The sequence below is a fragment of the Bemisia tabaci genome, chromosome 7 (genome assembly GCF_918797505.1).
Source record: "Bemisia tabaci chromosome 7, PGI_BMITA_v3".
In the NCBI taxonomy this organism is placed as follows: Eukaryota; Metazoa; Arthropoda; class Insecta; order Hemiptera; family Aleyrodidae; genus Bemisia; species Bemisia tabaci.
The window spans coordinates 46,617,545-46,640,945 of NC_092799.1; the positions used below are offsets into that span (position 1 = coordinate 46,617,545).

The window sequence follows — 23,401 nt, forward strand, 5'->3', positions numbered from 1 at the left end:
CTTATTTCTGAGTGGACGATCAGGGGAACAATCACTGACATTTTCATTGCCACAATTTCGCATGCCAACTTATTTGGATTCTTCAGCGTTCGTCTGCCGTAAGGGCGTAACTCAATTTCCACATGAGTCCCGAAAATCATTGAGTTACACGGGAAATAGGGCCCACGTGAAATCGAGCTACGGCCTTACGACAGAGGAGCGACGAATATCGATGGTGTAAGTCGGCAACCACGTATCTCGTGTGCGCTGTTTGGAAATCTCAGTTTCTATTTTATTTTCTTAAAGGAGGAAAAATCGACATCATTCCTTGAAGTTTTCGAAGAATTTTCTTTGCATTAAGAAGAAAAATCACGGCAGTTTTTCAGAATTGCCGTTCAGTATTTTTCCATTTAAAAAATAAAGTATGACGAGAAGTCTGCCATGTCGCAAACCGAGATACGTGGTTGTGGACTTACACCGTCGATGTATACTGCTAGGGAAGAACATCGTATGTGCATTCCAATGTTGCAACATTTCTCAGAGTAAAATCGTCGTTTCATAGACGGAAGAACGCAACTGCATTCCGAGGTTGCGAACCTGATTCGAAAGTGCTGTGCAATTTCTGTCCAAAATTTTGCTTATTTCTGAGTGGATGATTAGGGGGAAAATCACTGACATTTTCAATGGGAACTTCCAACATTTTCCTGGTAAAAACGCTATTTATGAGTGAACATTTTCCAAAGTTAAAATGAAATTAAGTTATGTTGTCTCGACATTATAAACATTTTTCCTTGAAAGTTTCAGAATCAATAGATTGGATCGCGGGTAAAAATCTCCGAAAAATTGAAAGGAAAGAGTCCCACGAGAAATTCGCATTTTATCAGAGGAAATTTGGCAACAGCCGAATGTTGATACAACGTTCTTCTCCAGCACGACCAATGTTGCCAGATTGTACGATAAAATTCGGATATTTACATGGGTTTAGCTGGGAAAATGCGCTGATTTTCAGCACTTCCTGGCAACGATGAGCAGAATATCGCTCTGATTTGATCTCGCATCAAAGACAACGACAGTGGCAACCTCCGTTCACGTATTTCATTGGCGCCTGGTGATGCAACTCCGTTTGGCGCGCTTTCTGCACGTGTCCACTGGTCGCGAACTCGTAACCTATTTTTCAGACGCCGCGCTGTTTTTTGAGTTTTTTTTGTTATCACGAATTGTCAGCTTGCACCGATTCATTGTGAAGTCAGGTGTCCGCAAACACAAATATTATCGGCGCGGCCATTCATACTGAAAACAAAACGTCGTTGCTGTGCGCGATCAGGCTGCTGATTTTTAGCCAACTAATCCAACTATAGTGTTGCACATGATTAAATGAATCGCATTTGGCGGTAGGGGAACCAACGTGATTAGAAAATTATAAAAATCGTGCATTTGTAATTAAAACATGCCAATAATATTAGTAATTTGTTTTTACCAAAAAATGGTCGATTTTAAAGGAAAACGAACGTTTACAGTTCATCACTCTACGTACGAGGGGCGTTCAATAAGTAAGTATCCCCCCTCTCTAAAATCCATTAGAATGGACCAATTTTAAAAAAACTTGGGCTCAAAATCTTCCTTAGGATATTTTGAGTTCAACAAAACAAACCGCAACAAAATCGGACCATGTCCGGCCGAACGCGAGCCGTTTGAACGCGCCGAAGTGCTCGACGCCCCCGCCGAATCCGCGAGGATTTAAAGTCCGCTACAGGAGAAGAGCTTCTCTGCCAAAGCCTCAGTCGTTCATCACTGACGAAAAATCAAAGACATTTTTGTAGAATAAGGGGCTTACCTCACTTCCCCACATAACCAGCTCGATCCAAGCAAGTCTGATACTGAGACTAAGAGAACAGCTTTTGGATGCCTCGCGCGTGGAAGTCTTTCAGCTGACCGGGGATGAAAGAGTGGACGGCTTGTTTGACCTCTTTCCCTGATTCAACATTAACTCCTCCGAGTTCAGATTTCAGGAACGGGAATAAATGGTGGTCTGGTTTGCCATTTATTATCGTATCTGAAATCTGAACTTGGAGGAGTTAATTTTGAATCAGTGGAAGAGGTCAAACAAGCCGTCCACTCTTTCATCCGCGGTCAGCTGAAAGACTTCCACGCACGAGGCATCCAAAAGCTGTTCTCTTAGTCTTAGTCTCAGTATCGCAGACTTGCTTGGATCGAGCTGGTTTTGTGGAGAAGTGAGGTAAGCCCCTTATTCTACAAAAATTTCTTTGATTTTTCGTCAGTGATGAACGACTGAGGCTTTGGCAGAGAAGCTCTTCTCCTGTAGCGGACTTTAAATCCTCGCGGATTCGGCGGGAGCGTCAAGCACTTCGGCGCATTCAAACGGCTCGCGTTCGGCCGGACATGGTCCGATTTTGTTGCGGTTTGTTTTGTTGAACTCAAAATATCCTAAGGAAGATTTTGAGCCCAAGTTTTTTAAAATTGGTCCATTTTAATGGATTTTAGAGAGGGGGGATACTTACTTATTGAACGCCCCTCGTATGTTTGGTAATTTTAAAACTAAAGAAGAGGAAGAGGTCGCACGCTTTCAAAGATAATGAAGTCGCGCTGCTTCCCTCTTTCCTGCTAAATACGATTCAAATTTCGCGTTACACACGACACCGACTAAATGACACAATTCGCTGACTACCACAGCACCACTAACTGTTAGTATGCAGAACTACTGAGTTGTTATGCAGCACCAAAAAAGTTTTGTAAAACGCTAATTAAAATGGTCTTTGTACAGCACGGGTTGCGCTATGTGAACCAGGTTTTGCAATAAGGAAATAATTCTGGCTCAATTCACAAACAGCATATATGCCATTGGTTTCCTTCCGCAGAAGGGGCTTTCATGAAAGAGCAAGAGATGGTGGTTCCTTTTCGCAAAATGTGATCCATTGAGCGGATTCAGAATTGGACCAGATTAAGCACTAGGGAACTACGATTACTGGCAGGGCCGGATTAAGGGGGTGTGGCCACATGGCGGCAAATTTTGCAATTTTTTGAAATGTAGCTATAAAGAAGAATCGGATTCAGAAAAAAAAAATTACGAACGAGAAAAGGTGACAAAATCTCTCATTTCCTGAGAGTATATCTCTGATTTTGTCGTCCCTCTGTGGTACAATAGACAGCACCTTTGATTAGTCGAGTTAAGACTAAGAGAGAAACCGAACACGGAATTTGGCCTGGAACGGCGCGGAGCAGAGAGCAATGATGACGAGAACGTGAGATGAAAAGGAGAAACCCTCGGCGCGGCGGTCGGCATGTAACACATATTAGCGCCTACAAGACTGCATGAAGACTTCACGCATTGCGCCGAAGACAGTGCGGTCGCTGCGGTCAGCAGCGGGCAGCGCGAAACGCATAGCGCCTACAAGACTGCATAAATACTTCACGCATTGCGTCAAACACAGTGCGGTCAGCGCGGCGCGGCGGCGGAAGTTAAAATTATTAAACCACATTTATATTTTGTTCTTTCATTATGTTTTGGTTCATTTCTTATAAATGGAGGACCTCGTCCATACAGTGATAGGTTTACGGAACTTAATATAACTTTCGCGCCAAGTTCCTTGAACTTTTGCTAGTAGTGTTGACAGGGCTTTCGCAAAAAATGTGACCAACACGAGGAAACGCGTCTTATACGCCTCTCTCCCTCCGGCACGTTCACTTGATGGTTTTTATTGATGTTTCAAAACGAATGAGAGGGGGGCAACAAAATACAGGCGGCCTATGGGCTGCAAGTAAGTAAATCCGGCCCTGGCTAAGAGTAGAAAGAAAGCAAGTGCTATTAGTTTCCCTATATGCAGTGAGGTGCTTTTATGGACGAGTTACAAATAGTAGCTCTTTGTTGCAAAATGCAGTCCATTCATACTTTCGGTGCCCGAAAGCAACTTTTTCATCTACTCAACTGTACATTGATCCGTTTTGACTAAATTGAATTCTAAAGTTTTGAATTTTTCGATCATGGATGTATTCCTTTTTGAATGAAAAAGAGCTGATGTTACCTTGAAAACGCATTGGCTCTCCAGAAGGATTAAAACTGACGAAGGACTAAGAATTCACAAGAGAGGAAAGTCTCTCTTTACCTCTGAAGTTTAAATTTGCACGCGCATCAAAAATCATTGGGAAGAAAAGAAAAGAAGTCTTAAGGAAAGATCACTCCTTGGCGCACATTAGGTACTTATTTGAAAATTAAAGTCGATTTTCTTTAAAAAGTAAGTATAGAAACACAAAAGAACCAAAAATCCGATTTTCGCTGCATTGCTGTCTTCACACTCGCACATGAGTAGATCGAGTCAATGGGACAAATAATTAGTGCGAGATGCAGATGCAACGAGGAATGCATCAGACACAGACAGCCACAGTCACAGATAATCCATAAAAAAAACTATAAATTTGTCGGTTATTAGCAGAAGCCACATCAATACGGCTTCCTCACTGACGAGTTACCTATAACGATTGATTTTCAAAACGCTCGATTTCTCAAAAAATTCTGGATACAATACTTTCGCTCTAAGCTACCGATATATGCGCGCACACAGGTTAAATCGTACATCTGATTCTGATTCTTTTCCGTGGCAAGAAAAAGAGGAACAGAAATTTCTAGCGATGACGTAAAAATTGATTGAAAAAACATTAATTTTGAGTCATTTGATCAACATTTCAGTATTTCCAGTTGTTTAAGTTCAATACGAGATAGACTAAACACGATGGAATGACATCTTAATGGTGTCAGAGGAGAGGAAAAACAATAACATTTGAAAATAACCGCACGGTGGACTGTCCGCCCCCGCTCAGAATGTAAACCATGAACTTCGATGTTTATAATACATTGACAGACAGCGCACAGAGATCACTACGGAAAATATGGACTACATTTCACGTTAAGGAAGCACTAATTCTGGTTCATCCATAAAATCACCTATTTCAATACGGAAACTAATAGCACATGTGCTGTTTCTCAAATGAGCCGGAAAAGTTGCTCCTTACTCTTTAGTGAAAAATTATGTAGTCATAGCAGATTTGACGGACTCAAAATGCGACTTCTCAAAATATTCAAGTTTTCCTGCTCTTGGTTTTTCAATGTCTGCGGTGGAGAGGATGTCACCACTTGAAAAAGTTAATGTTTACGATTAGCAAAATACTGCGGATATTTTCCGAAAATTGGTACACAATAGTACTCGTAGGTACGCTGTTTCATAAAAAAAGGCTGTTTCTCCGCTCTGGAAAAGTCGTGAAAAAGTTGCAACATCAGTAAGGTTTATACTTAACTCATGGTTCTCATCGTACTTCGCTCAAACTTTGAGGTACTCCTAACAGGGAAAAGGATATTGATTAAGGCAACTTTTAGTGTTGTGAGTTTTATCGAGTACTATCAAAAAATTGGATTTAGAGATTTCGCCAAAAATTTCTAAAGTTGTCCAGAGGATAAGTTCCGGACACTTTAGTTCTTTTTAGGGTCGATAAAGGACTTAAGTTAAATTATAATCCACTAATTTCGTATCCTGCACATGAAAATTACATCAAAATTTCAAACAGTTTTTTTCTGGGAACATGATGCTTTAAAACCGGAAATTTTAAACCGCCACAATTTCACTTCATTGGATATTTCTGGACCAGTGGCGAGGCCCGAATGGTCGATTTTCGATATTTCTCCATTTGAAACTGTGGTACAAAATCGATTATTTAGGTGTTCGTTGCGAACGCGCTGTTTATCGATTCTTTCCACGGGTTTGAACGGAAGATTAATCGATTCATCGCAAGGCACGTCACTCCGCCGTTCTAGACGTTTTTCGCCTCAAAATACCCGGAGAACACTTTTACATACTTATTTAAGTCTTTCATATGGTCAGATTTACTCTTTAACTGCTGCAAAGGTGATTCCTGCAAGTTATAATATAAGTGACAATACTTTTCCTGCATCCGAATCTCTTATTAATAATCGATTTAAGGCGAGGGAAAAACATCGATTTTTTCACATACATTCAAAAATACGAAACTGATGGTGAGTGCTACCAACTAGTGTTCTGCCGTGCTAAGGAAAAACGCCGTATGAACCTTCAGGCGTTGCCAATTGTCTTTGATAAAGCACGAATTCCCTGGTGAACAATGGAAAAAACACATTAAAATATACAAAACACAAGTGGGTATACAAGGCTAAGGAGGCTTTCTCCTTAGCCTTGTATATACCCATTTGTTTTTTTGTATTTTAATGTGTTTTTATTGTTGTCTGCATTCGGGCTATTGTGTCTCATCTCTCTCTTTCCGAGTAAACTAATCAATATTTTTCTTCCAATTTTTCAGAGAATTTTGTTCGTATTTTGATCTAGAGTTCCAGAAAATTTCAAAGAAAAATAGTCATAAATTTTCTCAAGGATACAAACATCGAAGGGAATTTGGCAACTCTCGAACGTTCATACGGCGTTTCTTCTTAGCACGGGAGTGTTTACGTAATCAGCGAGTCCGGTGCCAGGGCGCGGTGCCACGCACTTTTTACTCGCCGCAACACGTAGGCCACTCAAATTACGATCCGGAGATGAATCGGAAAACGTGAAAAAAAGAGAAAAATAGCCCCCCTCTCCCCCCTCCCTCCCCCACAGTACCCGGTACTGATGGTGGGTCCTGCCTGAGTAATCCGTGCATTGCACTCAAGGTTAAAGGTCCACCGCATGGCTACTGACTACTGAGACCACGTCATGCTTGCCGAGCCGTGGCGAAAAATCACTTTTTTCTTTGGACAGCAACAGACACGGACGCGTAGAATGATAGATCGGGGAATTTCTTTTTACTCAAAAATTTTACCAGAAAAAAGTTGTTTGGATCTAGAGTCTAGACTCATGAAAACAATAACAAGAAAAATTACTCTTGAATCAATCGGACTTTTGCTTGAATCGAGGCAGCAACGGACGTGTAGAATGATATGTCGAAGAATTTCTTTTAACTCAAAAATTTCACTAGAAAAAATTTGTTTGGATCTAGAGTCCAGACTCTTGAAAACAATGACAAGAAAAAATACTCTTGATTCAATCGGATTTTTGCTTGAATAAAAAAAAATCCGCCTAAATTAGGAGGCTTCGTTCTCGATTTAAGCAAAAATCCGATTGAATCAAGAGTATTTTTTATTGTCAATGTTTTTAAGAGTCTGGACTCTAGGTCGAAGCGACTTTTTTTCCGGTGTGGAGAATTTTCAGGAGCCGAGGACGTAACAATTAGCCAAAAATTTGACGAGGAACTTCGATTTTCAACACATACGATACACGACACATGATATGATTTGTTAACTCATTTAAAAATTGAACTTTCATTATCGTTGTAGGTGTTTTGTGGGTTTTTAGGGCTTGAGTACCTATATAGGGAGGGTGCGAACATGTCGATAATTTTGAGGGCAGGCCAGGTCATGGAGCTTTTAGGGCCCAAAAAGCCAGCCAACCTGTTAAATAATATTATCCAGAACTATTTATCATTACAACTGTTGCGAATAGTCTGTTATAAAGCACTAATTTGACTTAGTTTTTACATAAATTCACTCATTTTTGCGGAAGGGGTGGACGCTTACGTCCATTCTTGGCCATTTTGATTTGATATGGAATCTGAAGATTGACCGTGATATTTTTTGTGTTAGAAGTTTCGCTGCCTTTTTGTGCCCTAAAAGCTCCATATTTTGACATGTCCATACTCTCCTCATATAAGTATACTCTAACTTGGAGCTCTTAAAAAAGATTCAATATATATTTCATAAGATTACACAAAATTGTATTTTATATAATTTCATCAAATTTTAAACAAATTCTTCTGCCCACTCTGATAGTTGACTTCAGATTTTTTTGAGGACACAATTAAAGGAGACAAATTACAAGATTCTCAAAATTGACTTTGGGTGAATTCATTTTTCTCAGGTACGATCCATCAATTAAAAACTGCCCATTTTTTTCGTGGGGGGGGGGGGGAATTCCTCCACCCCGAAAAATACAAATTTATCAAATTTTTAAATTTGGATGCGGATAAAATATAACTAATTAGCGGTGCTAATATCTCAGGTTTGTCAGGACTAAGCTCTTATATTGTGCTCATATTTCTCATATTCCGTGAGTTTGGCAACATGATTGATGCGTTTTTTAGCACGCTGCTCATCGCGGTATCATCACGAGTTGTGCTTATCACGGGGGATTAATCTTCTGTATTTTGTAACCGGCCGGTTCGTTCGCGGTCGACCGGGACTGTGGAATTTTTTCCCCGGTCTTATAAATTTTATTTGCCTAAATAATCAATAAATTTATTTGCCTGCTCAAATAATCAATAAACAAATTTACTCCTCAGCGGATGCGCTGTTATCAGCCGGCCACCTACTGCAAGCCGTTACTTCCAAACTAAATTCTTCAAACAACAAATCAACGCAGCCAAGAGATACTATACCTCTCCATTCGTTCGCAAATTGCGACTCACACACTGGAAAAAAAACACATCGGATCTAGAGTCCAGACTCTTAAAAACATCGACAAGAAAAAGTACTCTTGATTCAATCAAAATCTAGCTTAAATCAAAAACCAAGCCTCTTAATTTAAGCGGATTTCGTTTTGATTCAAGCAAAAATCCGATTGAATCAGGAGTATTTTATCTTGTCAACGTTCTCAAGAGTGTGGACTCTAGATCCAATGTGTTTTTTTTCCAGTGCATAAAAATAGATGGATACTTCGTTTCAAAAAGTTGCTGATGTGTTTCTTAGGCATAACTCTGAGGGTACTACGGCAACTGTTTGTGCATCACAACTATGGATGCAAAATAAAATTTTACTGAATGAAATTTGATGAGATTTTGTTTCGACGAGAGCGTTGCGTGGAATTTCATAGAATTTTTGATGGCTGATTTAGCAAACCCCGACAAATATGAGAGGATTCGACGAGACACTCTCGAATTCCACTAAACATCTTCCTTTCCTTTCTTCAAAAAATAATTTAACATTTAATTCGTATTATTTTTCCGTGTTTCATTGACCTCATAAGTTTCTGATACCGAATTTCAATAAATATCATACACATTTACATATCTGAGCACTGATTTCATCTTTTTACGTAATTTGATTTAGGTTTTAATGCAACTCTCATCCTTGAAACTACGACTACACCACCTTACAATCAACAGTGATTACACTGTCAAACTTATCACAGTGTAATCCGGAGTGCATTTCACTCTGAGAATTCCCTTCCTTCGTGAAAGCCGACTTCTTTGAAACAGGTGCTCAGGGCCGGATTAAGGGGGTGGACACATGGGCCGCGGCTCATGGCGGCAAATCTAAGAGGCGGCAAAAATTTGCAATTTTTTAAAGTGTAGGTAAAACAAAAAATCGGATTTATAAAAATAAAATTACAAACGAGAAAAGGCGACAAAATCTCGACAAAAATTTCCTGAGAGTATGGTAATTTCTAATTTTGTCGTCTCTTAGTGATGTCTCTTAGTCTCTCTCTCTCTCTAAGTCTCTTAGTGTGTGAACACACGATTTGGCCTGGAACGGCGCGACTTAGAGAGAAATGATAACGAGGACTTGAGATGAAAAGGAGAGGCCCACGGCGCGGTGCGGCGATCGGCACGTAACAGTCGTAACACATATCAGCGCCTACAAGAATGCACGAATACTTCATGCATTGCATCAAACAGTGCGGTCATTGCGGACAGCGTGAAACGGAGAGCGCCTACAAGAATGCATGAATACTTCACGCATTGCGTCAAACACAGTGCGGTCAGTGTGAAACGGAGAGCGCCTACAAGACTGCGTGAATACTTCACGCATTGCGTCCAACACGGTGCAGTCAGCGCGGCGCGGCGGCAGAAGTTAAGATCAATGAACCATATTCGTGTTTGTTCTTTCATAATTTTTTCGTTCATTTCTTATGAATTGAAGGCATTGTCCACACAGAGATAGGTTTACGAAACTTAACTTTCGCGCAAAGTTTCGTTAACTTTTGCTAGGGGCTTTCCCAAAAATGTGTTCAACACGAGTAAATGCGTCTTATGCACCCCTCCCCCGCTGGCACGTTCATTTGATGGTTTTTATCGAGTTACAAAACGAATAGGCGGCCCATGGGCGGCAAGTAGGTGAATCCGGCCATGCAGGTACTTCATCACTGGTTTTTTTTTCGTGATTTCGGTCCATCGGTGCTCTAAATCAATGATCCTGAGGCAATCAGTAAATAGAGACCAGTGGCGTGGCATGCTTGGCGATTGATCGATATTTCCTAATTTGAAGCTGTGGTAAATAATCGATTATAAAGGTGTTCACTGTGAACACTCTGTTTACCGACACTTTTTCATAGGTTTAAATGGCCGATCAATCAATATATCGCAAAGCACGCCACGCCACTGTAAAGGGACATATTTTTTACAAACTTCGAGTCCTGCCGCACCGAGCTCTAAATAGAACTTAGATTGATTTACACCCTTAACCGGACTTATTCTTAACCCCTCGGCAGAAAAAAAAATACAAATACATTGAAATGCACGCTTGGAATTCGTCGTTCTTAGTTCAGAGAAGGTAGGGACCGCAGCCCTGATTTTAGGACGGGAACGTTGTTATGTCCATACATAAAACATCAAAGCATTAATCAGAAAATTGACAATGTTCCGATAATAATCAGTAATAGTTTACTTTATGAGCACAATAGGCAACCCTGGAATTAAGTTACGGTCCAAGAGGAACAGGCAAAGCACAGGTTAGTGTCGAATGCGACGAACACTCATTTTGACTCCAGGATGCAACTATTCGGACTCTATGGATGTCCATGTTGCATACGCACGTAAGTGAAGGAGTTTTAACTATCCAGGCACTCGCCGCTTCACCCGCGGCGCACAGTGGATCGAGACAATTAGAGAGGTCGGATATGAAATTTTTGACTAAAACGGCAAATTTTGATGTTTATTTCGTCACATTGTAAATTTGGAGGGATGACTCTTGAAGAAAATTTCACGAGAAAACCAATGAAACCATTTTTAGAACCTCAAAGTTTTTTATAAACGGAGTTATAAGCGATTGAAGTTTCCAAATTTAGTCCGACCTCTCCTATTGACTCGAATCACTGTGTGGCACGGCTCGGCGCCAACAGTTATAGTTTTACTCCGCGGCTTTCACTCCGATATTTTTAAGGGTGGGATATAATTACATAAATAAATTCCAGATTTCACTTCGATAGTTTTTTATGGAGTGTATAAAACTCTGAATTTTACTCTGAAATTTTTAAGAAAGTTAACAAATCACAATGTACTCAATTTTTACTCTAAGCGTGGATTTTTACTTTGCAGCCTTGCTCCAGTGCTGCACGCCTGTGCAAATGCATCTACTTTCGTTCAACTTCTTCTACGCAAAGAGAACGCAGAGACCTTGGATCAAGAGACTCGCGTGTTGAGGAAGGCCACCGCGGCTTGAGATGTAAGTTTGAGGGCTTAATTCGGTTAATTCTGCGTGCGGGGGTCAAATTTCGGTGGGGTTTGAGCAACTTGCGGGGGCCGTGGAAGGCGCAGGGGCAGGGGAAAAGGGGATTTTTATGAAATAATCCTAATTAGCCGGCGTCGCGGCGAGTCGTTCGCCGGGATCGGGGTCATCGGATCGCGGCTCCGATGATGAGCTTTACGACAGGTGTGCGCCGCCTTGCCGAACCGCCCAAAATACGGCGGATGTTTAAGGCAAATGCACAAGCAGGAATGCCCGCTGTATTTGCGATGCGACAATCATGGATGCGCTGTCGCACACACTGGAAAAAAGAAAAAGAAAAAAAAATCAGCTAGGGTGGGCCCAAATTGACCGATATCGATACCTCTTCTTTTGAACAGGAAAATGTTTCCTTTTGCTCGCACACTGGAAAAAAAAAACACACAGTGGATCTAGAGTCCAGACTCTTGAAAACATCGACAAGAAAAAATACTCTCGATTCAATCGGATTTTTGCTTGAATCGAAACGAAATCCGCTTATATTAAGAGGCTTGGTTCTTGATTTAAGCTTAAGTCTGATTGAATCCAGAGTACTTTTTCTTGTCGATATTTTTTAGGGTCTGGACTCTAGATCCAATGTTTTTTTTCCAGTGCAGTGGATCGAGTCGATAGGAAAGGCCGGAAAAAATTCGGAAACTTCAAACGCTTATAACTCCATTTACATTAAACTTTGAGGTTTTAAAAGTGACTCCACTAGTTTTCTTGTAAAATTCTCTTCAAGAACCACCCCTTACAATTTAAAGTGTGACGAAATAAACGTCAAAATTTGCAGTTTTAGTCAACAATATAATGTACGACCTCTCTGATTGACTCGATCCACTGTGAGTCGTTTGAAACTCGCTGCTAGACTGGATAGTAAAATTTGAGTCGTGGACGGAGAGCTATAGGAAAGAAATGTGCAGATTTTAGGCAAAGTGACTCTTATAGTCAGATTTAGTGGCTACGTCATTTTTCAAATGTAAACAAACACATATAACCTTGTTTCTGAATCGCGCCCTTTACGCCACGATGGTAAAATGCGTCTGAGTACTCCAAATGTTTCTTATAATCAAAATTTCTCTTGTCCAAGGAATCCTTAATTGATTTATGGCTGGTCAATGACTAAATTCCAATAAATTAACACGATCAACTGATGAGAGTATTCGTACATGAGGTAATGTTAGTTTTTCTTGGTTTGAACCATAAGAGTTCGATATAATATCGAATGGTGTAGCCACTAAATCAGTAGAGGAGGGGTAAAAACGGCCCTATTTTTTGTGGACTCTTTCTTTACGCAAAAAAAGAGAGCATTTCCTACAATTCAGGGTCGAATACTCAAGTGATATTGAGCTGAAGTCACATGATCAGACGGGACTCAAACTTTAAACAACCTGATGGCAGCACTGCCGTGCTAAGGAAAAACGCCGTATGAACATTCGAAAGTTGCCAGATTTCCTTCGATAAAATGTTTATTTTTGAGGAAAGTTATGATTGTTTTTCCTTGACATTTTCAGGAACTTTAGGTGAAATTGCAAACTAAAGTATCTAAAAAATTGGAAGGAAAAAATTCATAATTTTACCAGGAAATTTGTTTTTTGCCAAAGGAAATTTGGCAATGCCTGAAGGTTCATACGGCGTTCTTTCTCAGTACGGCAGAATAATCGAAGGTGCAGCATCCATCGCTGAGTCCCAACTGCACAAGCCGGCATCAGATGCACTAAGCCAGACTCAGGTGCAGTAGAGGCTCGGCCCGATTATATTTATGCACGGTGGAAGGACCAACAAAATTCGGTCGTAGTGAAAAATGTACTCGATGCAAATCCATGGATCGCGACTAAACGGTGTAGGTACAGCGCAAGGCTCAAAACACGGTGTGCACTTCGGCAGGCACAGTGTAGGCAATTTGCACGTCGAAATATGCGAAATGGTGTAGCGTTGGAAGTATTCATACGATGTTGAAGGCGCTGAACGTGTAACGGTGTACAGTTTGCAGTATTCATGCGATGTTGAAGGCGCTTATGATACGGGCGATCGAGCCTTTGATTCCCCACGATGATACGATCTTACGACGTTTTTCCTTAGCACGTTAGAGCAGGTCAGTGAGCTTTTGTTCTTTAATTTCATACGGTGTTCATAATTTTTCATCCATTTTTCAGTAAGAATAGCGAGTACGCACCATTTTTTACGTTCGACGGATGTGTTTTCCCGCACATTACCCAGTTTCCTGGATTTCCAGCATAAAAAACTCACTTATTATTGGCTGAAATTTGAGACCTAAAAAACCACACTAGGAGAGGGGGGGGGGTATCGGGGCTGTACGAGGAACGGCAACATCGGAGCGCGGGAGTAGGACGACCTTCGTCTGAGAATCCGAAATGGAACAAGTTTTGAGATGCCTATTAATACACGTAAGATGCTCCGACCAGTTGAGAGCCGCAATACTTGTAATAATCCTCGTTTGGTGTCTTATTTGAATGACGACGCTCCGCACAATGGAGCGAGACCTCCTCGAGAGGTCGGACATTAAATTTTGGGCTAAATTTGCAAAATTTGATGATAATTTCGTCACATTTCAAATTTTATGGGGTGTAACATGGAGGAAATTTTACGAGAAAGCCAATTAAACTAACTTCTAGAACCGTTACGTTTCATATTAAGATAGATACGAGCTTTTAGAGTTTCCAAGTTTTCGTCCGATTTCTCCCCTTGACTTGCTCTACTGTGCGTCGGATTGAGCTATCCGCGAATTACCCCCGGGCACTGGACAATAATTAAAAACCGCGAACGCGAGACGGTTGCTGCGTTGACGATTTTCGCAGGAAACGAGCCAGTTTTGCTTTTGCACTATCGCCGGCTAGATATTCCTTCATAGACTGTGCTTGGCCACTGAAGGATTTACTCGTAATTGGCTCATTGTCAGCCATCTTATGCTTCCAGAGGTTTTTGGGGCCCAAAATATGGCGGATCATACACGATTAGCGGCGGGACTGACTTCCTGTTCGATCGAATTATCTGCTTAGGGCTTCGGTTAAATATACTAGCAAGATGTAACCCTGCATGTGAGATCCAAACTGTTAAGCGAATCAAAAATCTAAATTACGGGGGGGGGGGGGGGGGCTTAGAGGAAATTTTTTTACAAGGCTCGATCTGCGGAAGCCCAAAAGAAAATGTTGCTTGGATGCGACTATTCGTACTCCACGGATGAGCGCGTAGGATACTCAAGAAATTGAAGGCGTTTTGTCTATCCTGGCCCTAGCAGTGCCACGAGCCGTTGTTTGATGTATCTTGGATGCGACTATTCGAACTTCACGGATGAGCGTGCGGCACACGCTCCGGTGCTGTTTTATGTCAGCACTTAAATATTAATAACTATATTACTTTATGTATATATTATTCTACCTCTCTTCTCTATTCAATTGAAGGCATTATTCCTTTCCTGGCCGTCGCAATGCCGCGCACCATTGTTCGAAGTCTTAATGTAACCTTATCGATGGCTATTTTTCCATTTTTACTCACTAATCGCTCAGATTATAGACAAAATTCTAAAATTTCCGGGTTTAAGTATAAGGTTTATATTTTGCTATGACCTGGGTATTTCAGAGCGTAAAGCGAAATAATCCTCGCCATTCTGAGAATATCAGGATTTAGGTATTTTGTAGTTTTTCTCAAGAATGAAGTTTTAATTTTTTGACTGTACGGTTCAGTAAATACGTAAAATTCTCGCTCATACTTTATTTTCAACGCAGACAATTCCAGACTTATTCCTGACCATCGGCCAATTTTCCATCCTCAGCTGAGACACTAAAATTTCGCGTACATGTATGACATGTATAATTCAAAAGGCATGTTTGGAACTTGCTAAATGTTGATAAAAATCAATGGACTTAGAATTTCTGGAAACTTATTGGAATTTAAAATAAGCACATGTGAACAAACTGATGATTTCTGAAAATTGTGAGAAAGTAGCATTATTTTAATTTTCTCGAATCTCGCAGTCCAGCATTCATCTGAGGCTCTGTTAGGAACAAATCATTCAGATCCACCACTTGCATGTAAATTAAACATTTTTCCGGACGTTTGAGGACAATGTCCTAACTTTCTTCTGTGATTTCTAGGCAAACTATAAAAATACCAAACTTATTTCCGAATCCATCACAATATTTGGACCTTTGAATACCCTCCGATAAATCAATTAGTATCATATCTGCCGTGTTGAGCGTTAAGATTTGATATACACTAAGGTGATTTGTTCTTATTATGTCATTTTCCTCATCGCTCTGTTCGAGACTCGTAAAAAAAACTTCAAGGGAACCAAAATGAAGGAAGACCGGAAACGTAAATAACCCGACGGGAAAACTTAAATCTTGACCGGTTGGGCGGATTCGGAGAGATTACACGCATTCAACGTTGCCAAATTGTGTGAAAACCCAGCATATTTTACATGGAATTAAACGGGGAAGTTAGCTGAATTTTCAGCACAGTCTGGCAAGAGTGCACGCATTGCCGGTGGACTGACCTGAGTCTACCGACCTTGGATCGCACTGACCTACACACGACACAGCCCACAGTCCGACCCCGATTTGCGTAAACACACCTTCATTTATCAAAAAATTACGACAGAAGCGAAACGGGAGACCATGTGGTGGTTTTCTAAACTACGTCGTAAGTTATTGGGAGTTTCGTAGGGGTTCAGTTTGCGTAACGTGCTTTTCAAAATGAGCAAGCGGCTCGAAGCTTTGAAGAGAGATCGCGGTGAAAAACAACCCGAGGGAAAGAAAGTTCACCTCTGAGTGGAAAGCTCTAAACAAAAGCGGTGACGACGATCAAACGACTGAAATTCGGTTGCTTAATATTCTGCCGTGCTAAGTAAGAACGCCGTATGAGCATTCAAGAGTTGCCAAATTTCCTTCAATAAAATGCTTATGTATGAGGAAAGTTATGAATATTTTTTCTTGAAATTTTCAGGAACTTTAGGTGAAATAGCAAGCAACATTATCTAAAAAATTGGAGGAAAAATATTAATAAGTTTACCAAGAAATCCGTGTTTCATAAATGGAAATTTGGCAACGCCTGAAGGTTCATACGGCGTTTTTCCTCAGCAGGGCAGTATTCTACAGCGTGTCTGACATTGCGTTAACTCGCCAAGGGAAGCTGACATATTTTAGTTTACGACGTATCGTTTGAGTGATATAAGAAAGGTCGTATCAGCAGAGTGTGAAATATTTGGACCGTAAACAAGCTCTAAAAGTGCAGATTTCAATAACAGAGGAACGGACGAGAGAGAATGGCTGAATATTTTATTTCTTTCTACCGAAAATTAATCTACCCAGGAAACTGTTCCTGAGAAGGTTTCTGCCTTCAATGAGGGGGGCGTGCAACTTCTTGAATAAAAACTCTTTCTCGCCTCAGCTATATGCATTGAACCTCTAACAAGATCTTAACCTCGAAAGTACTGCGTTACTTAGTTATCATTGTATGAAGAAAACCATTCTTATTACGAACAACTGTCCATCAGCTGATAGAGTAAAATAAAGAAATTCTGGATATGCGCGTGTATTTATTACTCACCATTGATCATCTCTCCTGAAGTTTTTCTACTTACTTAATTCTGACACATTAACAATTTAGGCATTCAACTTGAGACTTTCAATAATCATGAAGCTTGGAGAGAAGAGAAGATTCGTAATTGAGTTCACGCTATGCTATACAGCGCACGAAATGCAACTCTTAAAAATTTCAGTTGAGCACTTTGGTTTCAATTGTATCACAATTTGCCACTTCAAAGACAGAGGTGTAAATTCCATTCTTGTGACATTTTGTCCCGAGTATTTTTCCATTATTTATACTGACTTCGTGTAGGAAAAAAGCACGAAGATGTTTTGGCAAAATGATTGCTCCCTACCTTTGTTTTGTGCTTGTGATGTGAATGGTCGTAATTGAGGATTTCCTCTTTGCGATGGATTCGTCAATTGGACGTATTTCAATCAAACAGAAACTAAGTGCATTGGGACATGAGCCCTGATACCCATAAGAATACATGCATAACAGGGCTCACGTCAAAATGCGCATAGTTCTGTTTGACAGAAATACGTCCAATTCATCCCTCGACATTCTATCTCTTAATCTATACTATAAGCTCCAAGACCTCCTAATTTTGCGAAACTGGTGACGCTTAGTTCCAGCGTTCTACCGGGCCGATTTTCATGATTTTTGCGGCTATCGACGCCAACTCTTTTCAGATTTTCAAAATATGGCCCAGGTTTTTTTATATTACGTGGTAAAGTTGCGAATTCTCCCATTTTAAACAATGTAAATTTATACTTTTTGTCATAGTTCGTTTGAGGCGTCTACCGAGCCGATTTCCATGATTTTTGCGTAGATCGACAGGTAATTGGCCCTAGATGAGCCCGCTCTAATTAGATTTTGGAAATAGGACCCAGGTTTTTTTAAAATCACGTTTATAAAAGTGAGTGAATTTACAGAATGCTCGGGACTGCTACCGCTATGCGCGGGAGAGGATGCGCAGTGGTCGAAGAGGTTGCGCAGTGGATGTGTAGCCTGCGCATCAGCTCTATAACTTATCTACACAAGATTCGCACCTTCTCCCTTAAGGTGTATCTACAGCTGCGTGAAGTAAGAAATTTCTCCGCGCAGGGGGCGCCACCGCGTGTTTTAGAGTCCGTACAGCTCCACGTGAGTCCTTGAGCTTTATAAAAGTTGAAGGAATTTCTGTTTAAAATCGAAGATAAATAAGTTCTAGCTATAACATTCTTCTTCCTATTGACCCTAAAAACAACGTGAAAAGTCATTTCTGAAGCTCTGCAATTTGATCCCAGAAAAAAAGTAGGGTTAAGCATGATGACCTTGATGCAACCAATCGCGCTTGATCGCTCTCAGCAGTGGCAGATATCTCTCTCCCACCGTGAGCTGTCTCTCTCGCACTTACAGATATCCCGTAAGAGAAATGGGATCAATTTACCGCTTTTATTATTAGACTTTCAAAGCTCGCGTTTGTTTCTAAGGATTCCAGACGTATGCTGCTAGAACTTATGAGTCTTAGAATTTAAGATACCTATTGTGATATTTAAATAATCACTGATTTCGGAGTCGGATTTTAGCAGCGCGACGTGGTGGATTTTTTCGGAACTACAGCTGAAGATTAACCTTAAGACGAGCGGTGGCCGAGTCGTCTAGGACGTCGAATGCGTCCATTTTGACTACGAAGTGGGTTCGGTTCCCGACTTTTGATATACTTAAAATTATTACCTGATTATCATTGTTCGTTGTTTTACTGCAATACTTCATCAAGCAGTCATTCTAAAAACGCTTTCTTTTGACTTCAAAAAATTATTTTTTTCTTTATTCATCAAAACCAAAAATTATTTCATTCTACAAGTAAAGTATACATCATATCGTAATTTTTTAGGGGGAAAATAAACCTAACACTGATAGGAGGGTAAAAATTAGGGCCGCGAAGCGGCCCATTGATGGCGCGGAGCGCCTTCAGGGGGTTGGGCCGCGTAGCGGCCAGGGGGCGTAGCCCCCTAGTATTCTCCTAAAATTGCAACCGCTAGGAGCTTTTTTCCTATTTCCCGTGTCAGATAGAACTAACATAAAATACTGCAAAAAAACGGTGAAACTTTCAAACCGCGTATCCCGGTTTGCGACGTTGCAGACTTCCTGTCATACCTAATTTATTTTTTAAACGAAAAGCTACTCAACAGAAATTCTCAAAAACTGCAGTGGTTATTCCTCCAAGTGCGAAGAAAATTCTGTAAAAACTTCAAGGAACAATGCTGACTTGTTCGTCTTTTAAAAAATCAAATAGGAGTGGAAATTTTTAGACACCGCAAACGGGATACAGGGTTTTGGAATTTCGCTGTCTAAATGCAGCTCATCAAGCACGTTCACGCAGGAAGCAATGACATTTTCTCGGGCAAATTATCCATTATTTTGATAAATATAACCATAATAATTTGAACTTACGGTTTATGGATGTCGGGTCGGATTTTGTCGGGGAAATGTTATTGACATTGTGCTTGTGACGTCCGATTTTCCACTGAGATCGTTCAGTGCTTCTGGGAGACGATTTTCCGTGGAACTGAATCTTCTTGGGCCGTCTTAGCCCGTTCTCCGATTCTTAATCAGCGGTCGACTTTCCAGCGGACCGCACCTGCGCACACAGAAACGGAAACGGTTTCAATTATTAAAGTAATCAGAAATTTACGGCTCCAAAATATTGAATACATCAAAGATACAGCTAAAGAAATTTTCGCTGAACACGTGTGTAGAATCAGCCAACGCAGAGCACTGCCGGTCGCGTTATCGAAGAAAGCATTTTCGAGAATAGGTGTACTGCGAAATGCAAAGCATCTGATTTAAATAAACTGAGTGATTCTGCTAAAACAACGAAATGTGTCTGATTTGCTAAATCGAGAGATGTTGTCGTTTCTCGGACGAAGAAACGTAACTCCATTCAGCACTCCAAGGCTGCCAAATTGACTCAAACGATCATTTTTTTATAAGAATGTACCTGAGTAATTTTCATGGAAAATTTGCCTGATTTTTGGACAAGATAAGAGGGGAAATCAGTTTAAGTTTCAGTTGGGCAACTCCAACATTCTTCTGGTAAAAAATCAATGCCCGCGAGGAAATTTGGCACCATTGAAATGTTGTTGCGTTCTTTCGGGAGGTAAACGACGATGTAAGAGAGCAGTAAGTGCAAAAAAACGACGACACTTGCGGTAAAACAGCAGTATGCGCATTGTGCACGATATCCTTCGAGAGAAAAATGTATCCTGCTATCCTGGGCAAAGTACCACCACCTCTGCCGACTTTTGACCGTATTGGTGTTATTCATCAAAACTGTAACGACGCAAGCATGCAGGAAACAGAAAATACGGCTGTTTTCAGGGCCGGATTAAGGGGGTGGTCACATGGGCCGCGACCCATACCGGCAAAATTAGGGGGCGGCGAATTTTGCAATTTTTTTAAATGTAGGTACAAGAAAATCTGATTCAGAAAAAAATTACAAACAAGAAAAGGTGACAAAATTTCTCAGTTCCTGAGAGTTCATTAATTTCTAATTTTGTCGTATTTCGGTGATACAAAGTATAAATTCATACACGCATTACATATTCGCACCTTTAATAAGTTAAGTTAAGAGAGAAACCAAACACGTAATTTGGCCTGGGAAGGCGCGGCGCAGAGAGCAATGATGACGAGGACTTGAGATAAAAAGGAGAAGCCCTCGGCGCGGCGGCGCGCGGCGGCGCGCGGCGGCGCGCGGCGGCGCGCGGCGGTCGGCGTGTAACACATATTAGCGCCTACGAGAGTGCATGAATACTTCACGCATTGCGTCAAATACAGTGCGGTCAACAGTACTCAACAGCGGTCGGCGGAAACGCATAGCGCCTTCAAGCCAGCATGAATACTTCACGTTCACGCATTGCGTCAAATACAGTGCGGTCAACAGCGGTCGGCGGAAACGCATAGCGCCTACAAGCCTGCATGAGTACTTCACGCATTGCGTCAAACACAGTGCGGTCAATGCGGCGCGGCGGCGGAAGTTAAAATTATTAAACCACATTTATGTTTGTTCTTTCTTAATTGTTTAGTTCATTTCTTATAAATGAAAGGCCTTGTCCCCACAGAGATAGGTATACGGAACTGAACTTCCGCGCGAAGTTCCGTGAACTTTTGCTAGAAGTGTTGACAGGGCTTACGCAAAAAATGTGTCCAACACGAGTGAACGCGTCTTATGCACCCTTCTCCCTCCGGCACGTTCACTTGATGGTTTTTATTGGTGTTTCAAAACGAATGAGAAGACGGCGGCAAAATACAGGCGGTCCATGGGCGGCAAGTAGGTAAATCCGGCCACGGCTTAACATGCTTAACATGAAATTAAGGTGATTCGATGGACGCCATATTTTGAGTCAGAACGGCATGCGATATATCGCATCAATTGGGTCCATTTTTTCACCTATTCGTCATTTTTCTGCAATTTTCAGATCGCAATTCTGTTGTCAGGAGACTAAAGCACTCGCTTACCAATTTTAACAAAGAAATTCAACGTAATAAAGGTGTGGTTTTTTCAGAGAGAAAATATCGCATTCGAGTGCAGTTTCGATATCAGTATCGAATGCGATGTTTTCTCTCTGAAAAAACCACGCCTTTATTACGTTGAATTTCTTTGTTAAAATTGGTAAGTGAGTGCTTTAGTCTCCTGACAACAGAATTGCGATCTGAAAATTGGAGAAAAATGACGAGTAGGTGAAAAAATGGAACCAATTGATGCGATATATCGCATGCCGTTCTGACACAAAATATGGCGTCCATCGAATCACCTTAATGGGTATCTTTTGTGTGGTTGAATGTGAAATTTATCGATTCGAGAGATCAAAACTGAATGATCTCTGAGCGAATTTTATTTCGAGGTTCGGTACTACTTTTGCGCCTAAACCCCCGAGCTGCAATTTTACTTGAGTTCGGAATTTCAAATTCGGTCACGAACGAATCGTAACGCTGGTGCGTGATTTTGGTACCGCCTCGCGAGTTGGTTTTAAAAACGGTTCGACCCATCGAAAACCGACGGATCCGATTGGTCAAATCTGGTAGCAACGGTGTCCATTAGTAATGGTGATTGAGGAGACAGACCGGGGCAGAACTCCCCGAAGAGGCTCGGAACTTCAAATAAAATTCGCTTTCTGAAAACCGTTTGGATTTTACAAAAAAAGGAGGAATTTTTCCATAAAAAATGTCGGTTCAACGTCCGTAGAATCATTTACGGTAAAAATTATTTCCTACATTTATCTACTCATCTACCATCTACTCATTTATCTGGTCTTCTACTTGGTAAAAAGGTGAGTTCTCTGTAAGATTTCAAAAGCGACCGCTTGTGCATGACGAGCATTAGAGCGCCTTCTCGAGAAGGGAGCGGAAATTCTTATCGATCGGGGATGATCCCTGGAGTATTTTTTGATACTTTTGCCGTAGATTCTTGAAATGGAAAAATGAGACCTCTCCATGACTTATTTCCAAAGTTTGCCCGCAGACTTATCTCTGAAAATTCCCCTAAGCCCATATGCTGAGAAAGAAACAGGACTAGCTGTTAAACGGTGAAAACGGATGCGGCAAAAATAACTGCGAAGAATCCAATACTACTTCATGAGTCCTCATGAGATTTGTCATTGCCTTTCAGGGAACAATGGACCACTAGATAAGGTACGAATTTCAGCATTCTGATACATGTTTCTTAACCAAAATTTTACGTAAAACACGATGCACACAACGAAAATTACCGAAATTAACTCCTTACGAAGATATTTAATGATTCTTAATGCGTGAATTCAGACCACCCACTCATGAAAACTCAATGCTCTACGTGATTCACATCGCGCGCTAAACGTTATCATGAGAGTCTCTGCGCTATAAAAATCTGGCAACCTCAATCTTGACGCTTTGGCTCAGTTGTAGCAAATTGCTAATGGTTTGAACAACACATGATGGGAAATGAACATTGCTCGGTTGAGAAGCTTCCTGAAACCGTTGTAGTGGGCGATTTGACTCACGTAGAGCTTTGAGTTTCTTGTGAGCAGGCAGTTCAAATTCCTCGTAACCAATGTGAAATAAAAACGTTAATATCTTCGTTAGGAGTTGGTTTCCGTAATTTTCGTTGTGTGAATCGTTTTCTACGTGAAATTCTGGTTAAGAAACCTGTATCAGATTGCTTAAATTTGTACCTTGTCTAGTGGTCCATTAATTTAACAGCCAATGGCGAGGCGTGACTGATCGATTATTGATATTTTCCCATTTGAAGGTATGGTAAAAAATCGAACATTAAGGTGTCCCTGCGATCACTCTGTTTATCAATCCTTTTCCACAGGTTTAAATGGCAGTGCCAGAGGTTACCGATATGGATGGCTATGCTCT

General features: G+C 40.9%; 1 protein-coding gene across 3 annotated transcripts in view; it reads right to left on the reverse strand.

The window, feature by feature from the left end:
* The window catches only part of tsl (membrane-attack complex domain containing protein torso-like), a 74,499-nt gene that overhangs the window by 13,114 nt on the left and 37,984 nt on the right, over positions 1 to 23,401 (reverse strand). For 2 of the 3 annotated variants that reach the window (XM_019049600.2, XM_019049601.2), the window contains exon 2: positions 19,457 to 19,643. The gene's annotated coding sequence lies outside the window, so the exon portion shown is untranslated. Of the gene's footprint in view, positions 1 to 4,019; positions 4,556 to 19,456; positions 19,644 to 23,401 lie in introns of those variants that run through there. The other variant, XM_019049602.2, reaches the window with a different exon arrangement.